Here is a 15,134-nt window from a genome sequence, read left to right as displayed (position 1 = left end):
CACCCAGTTCAGTTCAGACAAGGAAAAATCAGAAAATAATTCATTTGTACCTTAAGAAATAGCAAGTTCTCCCCTTGGAGGATACTGTGATCTAACATACCATTGCACCTGAATCACTTGATATCAAGAGACATTAATCCATGGTGAGGAGCTGTCCATCCTTACAGCTCTGATGGTCTCTCAAGAAGGTCTGGAAAGGTCAGACACAGTAACTGCGTGTCTGACACAGCAAGGGGAGAGACAACCACCCTCCTTGCTTTTCACCATGCCCATCTTCTTGAGGACAGCCAGAGGCTCCTCAGCTCCACACCCCTGGCAGGGATGGCTGCACCCCCCTTGGATGGAATGGCACAAGGCAAGAGACACTCAAGTATGACTGTTCTGGGGGTTTGGAGAGGTCCAAGCACTTTGCACACAAATCCCAACAGGTTAAACCCAAAAGCAAGCTGAGGTTAAATGCTATTTCCCAGCTGATGGTAAAAATTACATATTCATTGACTTCAAAGGACTTGCAGCTCGTTACAGACTGTCATTACCAGCACAGACAAGACCTATGAAGGGAGATGGAAACAGTGAAGCTTTTGTCCATTAGGGTGAAACTCCCAAAGGACTTCTCTACAGCACTTGGATTTCCTCCAGCAATTGCTTTGTGTTTCTGCTGGTCAGTTCAACTACAAGAGCAAACCTGTGAATGGCACAGGGATGGTCTGAGGGCACAGAGTTCCTGAGGCTGCTGCCAGTGAGGAACAGCCTGAGCAACACCCACTGCACAGAGCACCTGGCACAGCTTTGTGCCCACACAGCTCTGGGATATCCCCAGGGAGGAGACTCCCCCCCTCTCTGGGCTCTGCTCAGGGCTGGGGCACTGCCCAGCCAAGAAGTTCTTCCTCCTGCCCAGGTGGCACTTGCTGGGCATCAGTTGCTGCCCGTTGCTCTGGTGCCATGGCTGGGCCCCCCGAGCAGAGCCCGGGCCGTGCTCTGCCCCCTCCCTGCAGGCACTGCCAGCCCTGGGGAGGTCCCTGCCAGGCTCTGCTCTGGAGGCTGCCCAGCCCCAGCTCCCTCAGCCTTTGCTGCTGCCAGAGCTGCTCCAGGCCCTTCAGCATCTGCGCAGCCTGCGCTGGCCCCGCTGCAGGAGCTCCCTGGCCCTGCTGTGCTGAGGAGCCCGAGCTGGGCACAGCCCTGCAGCTGTGCCTGCCAGGGCTGGGCACAGGGGCAGCATCCCCTGCTGCCACTGCCCTCCTGCTGCCCCCCAGCATCCCCTGCTGCCACTGCCCTCCTGCTGCCCCCCAGCATCCCCTGCTGCCAGTGCCCTCCTGCTGCCCCCCAGCATCCCCTGCTGCCAGTGCCCTCCTGCTGCCCCCCAGCATCCCCTGCTGCCACTGCCCTCCTGCTGCCCCCCAGCATCCCCTGCTGCCAGTGCCCCTCCTGCTGCCCCCCAGCATCCCCTGCTGCCAGTGCCCTCCTGCTGCCCCCCAGCATCCCCTGCTGCCAGTGCCCTCCTGCTGCCCCTCAGCATCCCCTGCTGCCAGTGCCCTCCTGCTGCCCCCCAGCATCCCCTGCTGCCAGTGCCCTCCTGCTGCCCCCCACCATCCCCTGCTGCCAGTGCCCTCCTGCTGCCCCCCAGCATCCCCTGCTGCCAGTGCCCTCCTGCTGCCCCCCAGCATCCCCTGCTGCCAGTGCCCTCCTGCTGCCCCCCAGAATCCCCTGCTGCCAGTGCCCTCCTGCTGCCCCCCAGCATCCCCTGCTGCCCCCCAGCATCCCCTGCTGCCAGTGCCCTCCTGCTGCCCCCCAGCATCCCCTGCTGCCACTGCCCTCCTGCTGCCCCCCAGCATCCCCTCCTGCCTTGCAGCTGTGCCTGCCAGGGCTGGGCACAGGGGCAGGGTCCTCTCCCTCCATGCAGACATTGAGGGGCACAGAGGGCTTGGCTGGGCACCCATCACTGCCCTCCCTCACAGCAGTGACTCTGCTCACAGAGATCCACCCCCACTGGGATTGCACACCTGGAATCATTGGGGTTGGAAAAGACCTCCAGAGATCACCAAGTCCAGCCTTTGACCCAACACTACCATGGCCACTAAACCACTTCACAAAGTGCCCTGGACAGGCTAAATATAATTATTGATGAATGAACTCTCCCTATGTACCCCTTTTATTTCTATAGGCTCTGGGTTGATACACAACAATTGAATATTTTCTGGGTTTACATTCTTTAAATTCAATTAACTATTATTTTATTTTAAAGCTTTCTCTTTCATATTGTTGCAGTTTCCCATGAGCACATTTTGTGGGAAGATGAGCAATGTTTGCAACAAAAAAGGACTATTTTCCCTCTGCTCTTACTTTTTGCACTGGGTGCTCTAAAAATCCCAAAATCAAAACTGAAAGAACTCTTATCTTTTTTTCCAGATGTGTGTTACAGTTTTCTAGAGGTTCAGGATTTGGATGAATGAGCCCCCAACGAACTCCTTGTTAAGGCAAAGAAGCTCAAAGACACAAAGTCTTACTGAGACTTTGCTTTCAAGAACAGCTCTGCTATTTATTCCTCATTCAACAGTGACCACCACACACTGAACCAACTAAAAATCCAAATAAAAATACAAAGCTGGGACAATTTTTAATTCTAAAAATTGCATATACTTATCAAAAGAAGAATCATGTGGGGTTTTTTAAACTCAGTGATATTTCCCCCATCACCCATGTTGCCATAATGATATTTTCTCCCTGCTCAGTCCCACTGAAAAGCTCACCCCAACCAGACCAACTTCTAGTTTTAGTTTCAGTAGGAAAATCATCAAATCTACAAGTCAGATCTCCTGTTAGCAGCTTTTCCCAAAGCTGGTTTTCTGTCAAACACATCAGAGTTTCCAGAACTGTAATCCAAGCAGTTGTACAGTACAATTAAAGTGAAGGCTCATTCAAATCTGGATTGAGAATCTCAGAGAGGAGGCAGAGGGTGCAGTGAAATTCAGCAGCTCACAGAGGATTCGTGGCAAGTGTGAGCAGGTGAAGGAATAAAATCCATCATGAGATAAATTTCTATGAAGAGAAGAGATTAGAGCAAAAGCCAGAACTGTTTCTATAGCTAGAGGAGAAAAAACAACACCCCAAACCATGATGGGAAGCAGGAAACTTGCTGTGGATTACCCTCATGGCCCCTGTAACACATTCAGGAAGAAACACACAGTTTGATTGCATAGATAAGAGTTTACAGATTATTTCACAGGATCTCCACCACTGGCCAAATCTCAGATTGCTTTTTAAGATGTCTCTCACCCTCTCCACACCCCTCTCCAACAGCAAACCTAAGAATGCCACAGCCTTAGTTTCACATCCACCACCAGGCACTGAACAGATAAATTTAGACTATAGTCCTACACACACATTTCCAGGTCAAAGGGAGACAAGAATTTTAATTAAAAAACTTAAAGACAAATTATATGGTGTAAATACATGAGTGGTGCATTTTTTTTGCTCACAAAATGCAACCAGTAAGCAGGAACAGCAGCTCACTAAGATGTACTGGGGGATAACCAGGCACCAGCCAGACCTGGTGGGAATTACTGGAGACAGGAAAAAGGGACTCCTCCCACCAGCCCAGGGTGCTCCAAGCCCTGTCCAACCTGGCCTTGGACACTCCCAGGGATGGGGCAGCCACAGCTTCTCTGCCCAGCCTGTGCCAGGGCCTGCCCACCCTCCTTCCCAATATCCCATCTATCCCTGCCCTCTGGCAGTGGGAAGCCATTCCCTGTGTCCTGTCCCTTCATCCCTTGTCCCCAGTCCCTCTCCAGCTCTCCTGGAGCCCCTTCAGGCCCTGGCAGGAGCTCTCAGATGTCCCTGGAGCCTTCTCTTCTCCAGGTGAGTCCCCCCAGCTCTCCCAGCCTGGCTCCAGAGCAGAGGGATCCAGCCCTTGGAGCATCTCTGTGGCCTCCTCTGGATCTGCTCCAACAAGTATCCAGTTCTCTCAAGTTTTTTCTAAAGTTTTGTTTTAATTGTTCCTCACCAACAGTTATTTCAGCAGTGAGATTGTTTGATCCAGCACAAAGGAGCACAAACTGCAGCCCCAAAGCTGACTCAGGAAGGAGGTATTTGCAGGAGACTTCAAAAACTCAGGTCAGAAAAGCACCTCCAGGCTGTTTGTGAGCCTCTTTAGCCATTATTTTCCCTCTTCCAATTCCACACCACACATTATTACCAGAATGTATTCCCAGAACACTCATTTGTTCCAATGTTTTCAAAAGAAATAAAGCAAGTTGTCCTTGAAATTCCTGGGCACAACGGAGTGGCTTTCCAAGTCAAATGGAGATAATCAACCACACTCCAAAGAAGAAAAGCATCACATAAATGAGCTCCCTACCTGCAGGATTCATGCTGTGGTTTATCTCTGAGCAGCAATGGAATCCTGAGGTGGCAGTGCCCCTGCCCCAGGGACCTCACAGAAAAGGCACAGAGAACTTACTAAATAAAACAACAAGCTCTGAAGCATTTCTGTTCCTGTCATTAATTCCCTGTTTTCTAAGCAGTGCTTTTGCTTTGCCTTCCTATAATCGAGGCAAAGGCAGGTGTGTGAAGGGCCTGTCTCCTTGGGAGCAAAGTGAAAACCTCTTTAACAAACTCTCCATGCAACAGTGTCAAGGCTCAGACCTGTTTGGTTTCTGATGGCTAATTTTCATTATTTTAATTTCTAATTATTTTTAATGAGATGGCTCAGAGGAAACCCTCCATCACTGTCCAGGGGAAGACACTCAGCAAGGTCAGACAGCCTGAGCAGGGACAAACACAACAACCTGAATAATCATGTCTGCTGCCCCCAGGGAGCTGCCTGACCACCTTCTGCTCCCCTTGCCCTCCTGAAGCCCCTCCCATCAGCAGTTCCATCCCTTGGAGGAACTTCCCTCTGCTTCAGCTTTGCAGCTCAGGCAAACAGAATCCTCTATAAAAATGAAAACGTTACTGAAGTAACTGATGATGAAATTTCAACATCCAACACTAACAGCTCTAAAGACAAAGGGGACACGATGGGCTCAAGCTCTGCCAGGGGAAATTGAAGCTGGAGAGCAGAAAAAACTTCTTTGCAGAGAGAGTGCTCAGGCATTGGAATGGGCTGCCCAGAGAGGGGGTGGATTCCCCATCCCTGGAGGGTTTTAAACTGAGCTTGGCCGTGGCACTGAGTGCCATGATCTGGTAAAGGGACTGGAGTTGGACCAAGGGTTGGACTTGATGATCTCAGAGGGCTTTTCCAACCCAATCCATTCTATGATTCTGTGATTTTATGGATGTGGCACTGAGGGAGAATCCACCACGTCTTGATCCAACCCTACTGTGATCACCAGCCCAGGGCACTCTGTGCTGGTGATCACAGTGGGGTTGGATCAAGGGTTGGACTTGACGATCTTGGGGGCTTTTCCAATGCAATTGATTCTGTGGTTTAAAGACACCTGAGGGGCTGTAGTGGAAGGTGTCCCTGCCCTGGATGGTCTCCAAGGTGCCTCCCACCCCAGCCCCTGTGTGATCCCATGGGCACAGGGCGACGTGATCCCGTGGGCACAGGGCAACGTGATCCCGTGGGCACAGGGTGGCGACGTGATCCCGTGGGCACAGGGTGGCGACGTGATCCCGTGGGCACAGGGTGGCGACGTGACCCCTTGGGCACAGGGTGGCGACGTGACCCCTTGGGCACAGGGTGATGATGTGACCCTGCAGCCCCACAGCCAAAGGTTTTGTCCAGGCTGCCCAACAGCCAAAGGTTCCTCCAACCACCCCTGCCCCACAGCTATGGAGTCTGAAACTTTCAGCACTGCCCTTTCCCCTCCCAACCTTTCCTCTCTTCATTCCCACCACCCTGAGGGCCATTTGCACCCTCACAGCCCCTCTGCCATCTCCTGACAGACCAGCTCCTCCACAGAGCACCTCACACTTGGATCTCCTGCTCTGAATCACCACAGGGACTGACACACTCACACAAGGTCTGGCTTGGAAGGGACCCTCAGAATCACCCAGTCCCCCACACTCTGAACAACAGGCCAAGGAGCAGCTGAACATTCAGGACCCCTGAACTCCTCCCCCCCTCACTGTAGGGCAGGTTATGAGGCTACAGCAGCTTCTTCAAATCTCTCTTCAACACCATTTCAGCCAAGCCCCACCTCCCTACGCTCTGAGCCTCACACACATCCACAACCTGCCAACAGAGGCACAAAGGCACTCACAGCCACCAAGAGTAGCCCATAACCTTCCCCTACTGAACAAAATCTCTTGGAAACCCAAAATAACCACTCATGCTTCCTGTGTCCCTAAAATCCAGCTAAATAAACCATCTGAATCAGCTGGGAGCAGTGTCTGAGGAGAACTGTTCTGATCACAGGGTGCAAGGTCTCATCAGCTGCCTCCAAGTTGAATAATAAAAACAGCTTGCCCCACAAAGCACAAAAATTTAAGTGAATTTAACAAAAAAAAAGTCTCCTGCAACACCTGGGAGAGGGTTTTTGTTCCCAGGAACAGAGCACAGCTTGGAGTAGAGTTGAGTAACATAGTCCTACCTCTTCAAAGACACACAAAGATAAGGGAGGTGCCCTGAAAGGGGAACACATTCATCTGGAAAACAAACAGTCAACCTGCACCTTCCTGGGAAAACAAACAAACAAACAAACAGCCTGAACCTTCCCGGGAAAACAAACAAACAACTTGAACCTTCCTGGGAAAACAAACAAACAACTTGAACCTTCCTGGGAAAACAAACAAACAAACAACCTGAACCCTCCTGGGAAAACAAACAAAAAACCAAACAGCCTGAACCTTCCTGGGAAAACAAACAAACAAACAGCCTGAACCTTCCTGGGAAAACAAACAAACAAACAAACAGCCTGAACCTTCCTGGGAAAACAAACAAACAGCCTGAACATTCCTGGGAAAACAAACAAACAGCCTGAACCTTCCTGGGAAAACAAACAAACAACCTGAACCTTCCTGGGAAAACAAACAAACAGTCTGAACATTCCTGGGAAAACAAACAAACAAACAGCCTGAACCTTCCTGAGAAAACAAAGAAACAGCCTGAACCTTCCTGGGAAAACAAACAAACAGCCTGAACCTTCCTGGGAAAACAAAATAACAGCCTGGACCTTCCTGGGAAAACAAACAAACAGCCTGAACCTTCCTGGGAAAACAAACAAACAAACAGCCTGAACCTTCCTGGGAAAACAAACAAACAAACAGCCTGAACCTTCCTGGGAAAACAAACAAACAAACAGCCTGAACCTTCCTGGGAAAACAAACAAGCAAACAAACAGCCTGAACCTTCCTGGGAAAACAAACAAAAAAACAAACAGCCTGAACCTTCCTGGGAAAACAAACAAACAAACAACTTGAACCTTCCTGGGAAAACAAACAAACAACCAGTCTGGACCTTCCTGGTACAACAAACAAACAACCAGTCTGGACCTCCCTGGGAAAACAAACAAATAAACAACTTGAACCTTCCTGGGAAAACAAACAAACAAACAGTCTGGACCTTCCTGGGAAAACAAACAAATAAACAACTTGAACCTTCCTGGTAAAACAAACAAACAGTCTGAACCTTCCTAGTAAAACAAACAGTCTGAACCTTCCTGGGCACAGGACTCTGGACTAATTGTCATCTCCTCCTGAGTGTTCCAGAAATTAAACTGGAAAATAAATCCACTTGAACGTGCTCATCAGCAACTCTTTTTCCAGCTGCTGCAGAAATGCCCCATCATCACTCTGAGTTATCTTCCAATTTCTCTTACACTCCAGTTTGCTTTTCTATAGTCAGGTAAACTGTTCTGGTTTTAGTTCAACACTCACAGGGAGTACAACTGCAATCTCAGCCCCCTGACTCAGTTCCCAGCAGATGCTCCATCCACCCTAAAAGACCTTTTTGTCTTCTCTGCTGTGCCAGGCCCTGCTCCTGCTGCCTCTGCTTGCATTTTGGTTGAGTTCAGGGAAGTAGAAACATTTTGTTGTTACTCTTTCTGTTTCCTGCTATGTGTCTCTTTGAGTCCTTACAGATCTAGTGTAATAAAATTAATTGGGGAGTGGGAAGTTATTTCTTGTTTTATATATATATATATATATAACTTGTGTAAGTGTGTGTTATATTGTAGTTCTCTCAATTTTCTCTTTTCTTTATAAATACATGTAGATAGTTTCAGCAGAAACCTGGTTTGAGGGTTGTTTTTTTTCCTGTCCCTCTTCTTTTTTCTTAGCTGGTTGAGGGGGAGGAGGAGGAACCCTTTTCACTCTGTCCTGGTGTGCTGGTTTAAAGGTGAACCAGCAGGGGAAATGAACTCACCACGAGAGAGATTATAAGTCAGAGCTAAAATTTAATAATAATATTACAATAAATACACTGACACAAAAGGGAAATTGCTTTCAACTCACAAAACCCCAGCAGTATAACCCAGTGTCCTGGGGCACAAACCCAAGGGGGTTTGTTTGCCCTTGTGCTGAGACCCCTGTGGCTCCCCCAAGTCCAGAGCAAAAGGAAATGAAAAACCTGTTGGTGCAGGGGAGGGCTGTGGTCTGGGTGAGAGCGGGGATCTCCTGCTGTCGAGGTCCTGCTGCTGCTCTGGATCCAACGAGAAGTTCCCAAAGTCTTCTTACCCACCACTTATGTACCCTCAGGGAGCACCCAGTCCCTCCCCCTGGGCGGGGACTCACACAATGGGTGATTAACTCTGGGAGCCAGGGGGTGTTGAACTGTTGATGGCCCATTAGCAGCCACACCCCCTCAGGCTGGGTGTGAAGGTGCCAATGGCTCCCTGGGCAGCTGCTGCTGATGGCCCATTGTCCTTGGGGAATGAATAGAGGGGGTAGAACACACAGCTTTGATCACCCCCACACAGTGTCAACTGGTCCCTCCTGCTCAACTAGGACACCTGGACAGTTGGTGTTTTGCCAGCTCAGCCCAGGACAACACTGGGGGATCTGACTCTGGCAGTCAGGGGGGATTTTGGAATGGTTGCTGGCCCATGGGCAGAGCTGAGCCCTCAGGTGGGTGTGGAGGTGCCAAGGAGTCCCTGCAGGGCAGTTCTCCCAGCTCCTCTGCCAGGCTTCTTTCCCAGCCAGCTCCCAGCCTGAGGGCTCAGCTGTGCCCTGGGCAGCTGCTGCCAATGGGCCCTTGGGAACAGTTGCTGGGCAATGGCCCAGAGGGTTTGGAATGCCCAGCTTTGGTCACACCCACACAGGGATAAACTGGTCCCACCTGCTGAACTGGGACACCTCCCATTCCAGTTCAGGACATGCACCCAGAAAGGGTAATTCATTTGAGAGCTTTATCTTGCCACTCTTCCCCCTCTTTTTCTTATTTTTTTTTTTAGTTTTCTTTTTAGCAGCTATAACACCTCTAAAGGGGTTGGTACGTGGAAATTACCCTACAAGGCCTGTGGATTGGCAGTTTATTTTTACAGCTTGAGAAAAATGCAGCCCCATCCTTCCTTCTTTCAGGCAATCTGCTCTTGCATTGAAATAACCTCCCATTTTACAAGCACTTTTGGAGTTGACAAGAGTCTTTAAAATCATCCTTGTGCCTGAAAACACTGCAAAGCACATAAAAATATGATAGTATGCCAAGCAGCATCTACAACTGCTATTACCAAAAGTAATTTTTAAGACCATTAAAAAGCACTGGATGAGTCAAGAAAAGCTGCAATATCTCCAGAAGTGCTTCAACTTCAACAGCTGATTGAACCTGCATTTATCCATTCCTATCCTCCCAGAATTCAAATTTCATTCCATTTTCAATAATTTTTGAAATGGCAGTTTCCCTGTTACACCCGTGGTGCATTTAAGGGAGAACTTTCATGGAGGAGGATGAAAAATATTTAATATTGGGAATTAAACTGACTCCTGGGACTGTGAGCTAATTGTAAAGCAAATTTTGGCTGCTGCATAAAAGTGGACATTTAAGCACCTCTGCAAGCAGTTGGAGATACTCTGAACTTTCATATGTTGTAGAAATTTCTTTGAAAGCACCTTTAAACTGACACATGAGAGAGGGGCAGCTCAACTTAGGAGTCAGCCAATAATATTTAGCATTGCCCTGCTCCTAAAGGGTAAATTTGTCAGTTTTAGGCTTTATTGATGCTGAAAACCTTGTTTAATATTCAGACTTCCCTTCTTCCCCTGAAGAGTTTCCTCCTGTTTCAGTCCAGAATTTTTTTTTGGTCCACAACAAACACAGGAAAACATCAATTTGTGTTCCACAGAACTGACTGAGTTCAGCTCAGGCAAGAAAAAGAAGCAATGAAAGCAAGAGATAAGATTAAAATTAGGAAAAAAACCTTCATGGAATGTTCTCATATACACAGGAATAGTTTCATTTTGTAACACAAATGGAAAGTTTTAAAATGTGAATGCCACAGAACTGTATTTTTGCAGGCTGTGGTTTAAGTGACTTCCTTGAAAGAGCAGCACTTTGTAAATTAGACCAGAAAAGAGTTGGAACCTCAAACTCCCTTTGGATTTTCCAGATTCCAACCTCGACATCAGCAGCTTTCACATCACTAAGCAGGCCCAAGAGCCAAGTTATCAAAGTCCTCCAGTGGTGGAACAACTCTGAATATTCCAAGAGTTCCAGAACCTTCCACCTGGAACCAGCTGTGCCAAAACTCCAGTAGGTCACCCTTGGCCACCCCTGCTCAAAACAGGCTGTGCTTATTAACCTGCCACTCTGGGACTGTTTATGCTCCAGGTAATTAACCACTGGCATCTCTAATGAAGGCAGGGTTGATCCACATCTCCCTGACATCTCTGATGAAGGCAGGGTTGATCCACATCTCCCTGACATCTCTGATGAAGGCAGGGTTGGTCCACATCTCCCTGACATCTCTGATGAAGGCAGGGTTGGTCCACATCTCCCTGACATCTCTGATGAACGCAGAGTTGATTCAGACCTTCCTGACATCTCTGATGAAGGCAGGGTTGATCCACACCTTCCTGACATCTCTGATGAAGGCAGGGTTGATCCACATCTCCCTGACATGTCTGATGTTGGCAGGGTTGATCCACATCTCCCTGACATCTCTGATGAAGGCAGGGTTGAGCCACACCTTCCTGACATCTCTGATGTTGGCAGGGTTGATCCACATCTCCCTGACATCTCTGATGAAAGCAGAGTTGGTCCACATCTCCCTGACATCTCTGATGAAGGCAGGGTTGGTCCACATCTCCCTGACATCTCTGATGAAAGCAGAGTTGATTCAGACCTTCCTGACATGTCTGATGTTGGCAGACTTGAGCCACATCTCCCTGACATGTCTGATGTTGGCAGACTTGAGCCACATCTCCCTGACATGTCTGATGTTGGCAGAGTTGATCCACATCTCCCTGACATGTCTGAAGAAGGCAGAGTTGATCCACATCTCCCTGACATCTCTAATGAAGGCAGGGTTGAGCCACATCTCCCTGACATCTCTAATGAAGGCAGGGTTGAGCCACATCTCCCTGACATCTCTAATGAAGGCAGGGTTGAGCCACATCTCCCTGACATCTCTAATGAAGGCAGGGTTGAGCCACATCTCCCTGACATCTCTAATGAAGGCAGGGTTGAGCCACATCTCCCTGACATCTCTAATGAAGGCAGGGTTGAGCCACATCTCCCTGACATCTCTAATGAAGGCAGGGTTGATCCACATCCTGACATCTCTGATGTTGGCAGAGTTGGTCCACATCTTCCTGACATGTCTGAAGAAGGCAGAGTTGATCCACATCTCCCTAACAGATGAAGGCAGAGTTGGTCCACATCTTCCTGACATGTCTGAAGAAGGCAGAGTTGATCCACATCTCCCTAACAGATGAAGGCAGAGTTGGTCCACATCTTCCTGACATGTCTGAAGAAGGCAGAGTTGATCCACATCCTGACATCTCTGATGAAGGCAGAGTTGGTCCACATCTTCCTGACATCTCTGATGAAGGCAGAGTTGGTCCACATCTTCCTGACATCTCTGATGAAGGCAGAGTTGATCCACATCTCCCTAACAGATGAAGGCAGAGTTGGTCCACATCTTCCTGACATGTCTGAAGAAGGCAGAGTTGATCCACATCTCCCTAACAGATGTTGGCAGAGTTGAGCCACATCTCCCTGACATGTCTGATGTTGGCAGAGTTGAGCCACATCTCCCTGACATCTCTGATGTTGGCAGAGTTGATCCACATCTTCCTGACATCTCTCATGTTGGCAGAGTTGAGCCACATCTCCCTGACATCTCTGATGTTGGCAGAGTTGATCCACATCTTCCTGACATCTCTGATGAAGGCAGAGTTGAGCCACATCTCCCTGACATCTCTGATGAAGGCAGAGTTGATCCACACCTTCCTGACATCTCTGATGAAGGCAGAGTTGAGCCACACCTTCCTGACATCTCTGATGAAGGCAGAGTTGAGCCACACCTTCCTGACATCTCTGATGAAGGCAGAGTTGGTCCACATCTCCCTGACATCTCTGATGAAGGCAGAGTTGGTCCACATCTTCCTGACATCTCTGATGTTGGCAGAGTTGAGCCACATATCCCTGACATCTCTGATGAAGGCAGAGTTGATCCACACCTTCCTGACATCTCTGATGAAGGCAGAGTTGGTCCACATCTTCCTGACATGTCTGAAGAAGGCAGAGTTGATCCACATCTCCCTGACATGTCTGAAGAAGGCAGAGTTGATCCACATCTCCCTGACATGTCTGAAGAAGGCAGAGTTGATCCACATCTCCCTGACATGTCTGAAGAAGGCAGAGTTGATCCACATCTCCCTGACATGTCTGAAGAAGGCAGAGTTGATCCACATCTCCCTGACATCTCTGATGTTGGCAGAGTTGAGCCACATCTCCCCAGAGTTTAATCACGACATCAGGCAGCAAAGGGGAGTGACTTTACTGCCCTTCACAGAAAGCAAGAGGAGCAAGACAACCTCTGACCTTGAAGACACTCAGCTCTTCCAGCTCTTGAAGTCCTCACCCAAATGCTGGTAAATTAGCCAAATCTAATTCCACAACTGCCTCTTAATTCTAACAAAGTTTCCCCTTCTCTCCCTCTCTGGAGAATGCTCTGCCACATCCCACGGTCATGGCACTGCCTGGAGGTATCCACCACAAACAGAGTGTCCTCCACCCCACCCCTGCAGGAACAACCACCTGCAGCACTAAGGGCTCCTCTGGGGGTTTTCACATTTAAAAGAGAGACCTTGATAAGGTGTCTGAGCTAAATCAGGAATAAACTACCACTAAACACCAGCCTGAAGTAACACAGACTGTGCTGTGGTTTGAAGGCAGAAGGTTTAGGCATTTCAAGCAGAAGACACTGTACCCAGCATTGGCAAAAAAAGCCAAGCCCCAAAAGGGCCAAAATCTGCTTTGAAACCCAAAAAGGACCAAAATCTGGTTTTTGAGCTCATTTCTAAGGAGATGTGTAGTAGAAGAAGGCAGGAAATCACAGAGAATGAACTTACCACCTAAAACTGAGCTCCTGGGGCTTTAAACAGTGACCTTACTTTGCACAGAGGATGATGACAACAAGAGCAACGAGGCTGGAGAAGGGAGTGGAGCACAAGTGCTGTGGGGAGAGGCTGAGGGAGCTGGGGGTGTTCAGCCTGGAGAAGAGGAGGCTCAGAGGTGACCTCAGCACTGTCTGGAACTGCCTGAAGGGAAGTTCTGGCCAGGTGGGGGTTGGTCTCTTCTCCCAGGCACTCAGCAATAGGACAAGGGGGCACGATGGGCTCAAGCTCTGCCAGGGGAAATTGAAGTTGGAGATCAGAAAGAAATTCTTTGCAGAGAGAGTGCTCAGGGATTGGAATGGGCTGCCCGGAGAGGTGGTGGATTCACCATCCCTAGAGATTCTTAAACACAGATTGGACGTGGCACTGAGTGCCATGATCTGGTAAATGAACTAGAGTTGGACCAAGGGTTGGACTCGATGATCTTGGAGGTCTTTTCCAACCCAATCGATTCTATGATTCTATGATTCTATGACACACATTCAGGGAGGGAAAAGTGAATTAGCCAAGGATCTGGAAACTGCTGGGAGCAAAGTTACGGAGCTGTGAGAGGAAAACAGGTTCCAAAGCCACACACAGAAGGTCCTTTCCCCTCCCAACAAAGTGAAGGCTCCTAAGGTATTGTACAGCTCTTGGATGCCACCTGAGCCACATCCATTTGGGTGTTCCTCATCCATGAAGGATGCAAAGCAATAGGACTCCACAGCAAGTGCCATCCTTTGAAGGAGCTCCTTAATAAATCATGGCCCAATGGGTTCAGTAATTGAAGCCTGAGCTGCTTTCTGACCATCATAGATCCAGCCCGAACCCAAATTAATTAGAAAACCAATAAGGACTTCAATGCTGAACAGCTACAGAGAGTTAATTGTGGTTCTCCTGGTGAGCTTCACCCTTCTCATACCTGGTTTGTTGAGCAAAATTACGATACTGTCTTAATCTTATAATTAAAATTATCATCTACAGTGATAATCATACCAGTTGTTACACTGGGTGTACTTGGGCTTCCTGTCCCACAGTTTATCATTCACATTTTCAGGTAAATTCACAAAATATCGACTTTATTAAAATAAAATAAAATGAAATGAAATAAAATAATATAAAATAAAATTAAATAAAATTAAATAAAATTAAATAAAATTAAATAAAATTAAATAAAATTAAATAAAATACTATAAAATAAAATACTATAAAATAAAATACTATAATATAAAATAAAATAAACCAAAATAAAATAAACCAAAATAAAATAAACCAAAATAAAATAAACCAAAATAAAATAAAATAAAATGAAATAATATAAAATAAAATTAAATAAAATTAAAATAAAAATATAATATAAAATAAAATAATATAAAATAAAATTAAAATAAATAAATAAAATAAAATTAAATTAAATTAAATAATATAATATAAAATAAAACAAACCAAAACAAACCAAAACAAACCAAAACAAACCAAAACAAACCAAAACAAACCAAAACAAACCAAAACAAACCAAAACAAACCAAAAAATAAACCAAAATAAACCAAAATAAACCAAAATAAAATAAAATAAAATAAAATAAAATAAACCAAAAAAAAGGAGGAATGCAAAGTCAGTACTTTGTTATTAAAATAAAATTAAAAAAAAAAGAAAT

The 15,134-nt window shown here is 47.3% G+C and overlaps 1 protein-coding gene across 1 annotated transcript in view; it reads right to left on the bottom strand.

Annotated features, from left to right (window-relative positions):
• Nucleotides 1–15,134, bottom strand: part of PCDH15 (protocadherin related 15) — a 432,606-nt gene that overhangs the window by 323,832 nt on the left and 93,640 nt on the right. The window lies entirely within an intron of this gene.

Source organism: Pithys albifrons, chromosome 9 (genome assembly GCF_047495875.1).
Source record: "Pithys albifrons albifrons isolate INPA30051 chromosome 9, PitAlb_v1, whole genome shotgun sequence".
Taxonomy (NCBI): domain Eukaryota; kingdom Metazoa; phylum Chordata; class Aves; order Passeriformes; family Thamnophilidae; genus Pithys; species Pithys albifrons.
The sequence above is the reverse complement of the archived record's forward strand: the minus strand, read 5'-3'. Positions and strand labels throughout refer to the sequence as shown.